The sequence below is a fragment of the Mus caroli genome, chromosome 5 (assembly GCF_900094665.2).
Source record: "Mus caroli chromosome 5, CAROLI_EIJ_v1.1, whole genome shotgun sequence".
NCBI classification, from domain to species: domain Eukaryota; kingdom Metazoa; phylum Chordata; class Mammalia; order Rodentia; family Muridae; genus Mus; species Mus caroli.
In genome coordinates this window covers 86,432,037-86,433,985 of record NC_034574.1, presented here as the reverse complement: position 1 = coordinate 86,433,985, position 1,949 = coordinate 86,432,037, and the positions used below count along the sequence as shown (strand labels likewise).

Sequence of the window (1,949 nt, the reverse complement as noted above, 5' to 3'; positions counted from 1 at the left end):
AATAACTGGGATCTTGGAGGCTGAGCTTGACCTGGGGAACAGACAGATGGACTGTGTGGCCGGGTGCCTTGTGCAGTGATAAAGACAACTTGGGTGGCTTGAGTGGACTCTGCCAGGACAGATTAACTAGATCCTTTATCATGGACTTGTAAACTTTTTGTTCTTCACTGTAACATTAAGTGAATACATAGAATATGGGTACTTTAGATGTTATTCTTGTTGTCTGAGTAGAATAAAGTATCTAATTTTAAGCATTCTGTAGCAACTGCCCTCTGTTGAGAGTCAAAATGAACACATGGATGCCAGACATATCATGATTCAAAATCTTGGGTAGGTGGATAAAGTTATCAACTAAGGTGGTTCACATATGGATATCTTGATTGGCCAGTGGTAAAGAAGAAGTCATAAATACAATCGCCATGTCTCTCACACTCCTTTTTTCTTTCTTTCACTCACCCCTTCTCCCTGTCTGCCTGTCAACTTCACAAGCCTTGTTGCTTGGAACCTGTGAACCTGNTGGAAGTTTGCTCACAGAAAATTCCTTTCATGCTTTTCAGGAAAACAAAGAAATCAACAAACAAAAGCTCAGGTGCCCAAAAGGGCAATGAATCATGTTTTAATAGTACATGTTGCTTTAAAAAAGGGCAAAATTTGTTTTCAGAACTATCATCAGGTGCCTCCAGCTGCAACTCAGGCTTCAGGTGTTAATCTCATTTCTTCACACATCTGTTGATACCGGCATTTACATGCACAATATGTACAACAAATCTCATATACACAAAATTGAGAACGTCTTAGACCAAAATCATACCATTTCAAAAAACTTCAGAAAAAGGAAGTGATTGAATAAATGACATTGGTCAGTAGCAGTTACCTGAGTTTTGTGTGTCTCCAATGGTATTCCCCCTCCAGCAGAGTGTGAAGAGACTGAAGTTTCAGGTGTTTTCATTGAGCTTAATTGGGGAGTAGTAGCCCAGTTTGTTCTGGGCTATGTTTTGAGGCCTGCACCTTGGATGTTTGAAAGAATACTAGGACTTCATACTAGAACAATATCTATCTTTCTGTCTATTTGCCTGTCAGTCCTTTTCAAGACAGTGATTGGGACGCTTAGTATTGTTCAACAGTTCTACATACTGGGTTTCTGTCTAAAGAATCTACAATACACACATATGTTCACACGCACACACACATACCAAACAAATGAAAACAAGAAAGTATTGAGAATGAAAATTTAAAGGTAATTCCAAATATTCTCTGTATGTGAAATAAACTCTTTATTGTATACCTCCAAATACTTTACCTATAGCAATTCTTCACATCCTTAGTTTACCCATGGTGGAAAGAGAAAGACCAGTAACTAGGCTTGAGCTATGGTGGTAATTAGTCACTGAGCTGAGCCATCAAGTTTGAAAATTTCAAATGTTTTCACACTATGTAAGATGGAGTCCCAAGACATCATACATGCCAAGCAAGCATCGAACCACTGAGGTACATCTCAGGTTGACTCTGATCAACTCATTCAGTTGTTCATTTCTGATTTACTTCCAGAGGGTCTTACTTCATAGCCTATCCTGGCTGATAATTCTATCTACTTTAGAGGATGTGCAGTCCCTTAGAGATTTTTTTTTTAATCTGGTGGCCACTTATTCTTCAGATCAGGTTTTGTCAAATTTACAAATCTCCTCTCTCATTCCTCATACCAGTAAACATCATTTTAAACCAATGTCACAAATGTCTTTATATGAGGAAAGAAAATTATTCAGTGTCACCTTAGGCCACATGCTAGTCTTAGAGACAGCAGGAAAGAAATCTGGAACCATAGATGTGAGCATCAGCAACAGAATACAAGAGATGGAAGAGAGAATCTCAGGTGCAGAAGATACCATAGAGAACATCGGCACAACAATCAAAGAAAATGCAAAATGCAAAAAGATCCTAACTCAAAACAT

The 1,949-nt window shown here is 38.4% G+C and overlaps 1 pseudogene across 1 annotated transcript in view; it reads left to right on the top strand.

Moving 5' to 3' along the window:
- Positions 1–1,949, top strand: part of LOC110294896 — a 16,932-nt pseudogene that overhangs the window by 3,815 nt on the left and 11,168 nt on the right. The gene's annotated exons all lie outside the window — the stretch shown is intronic.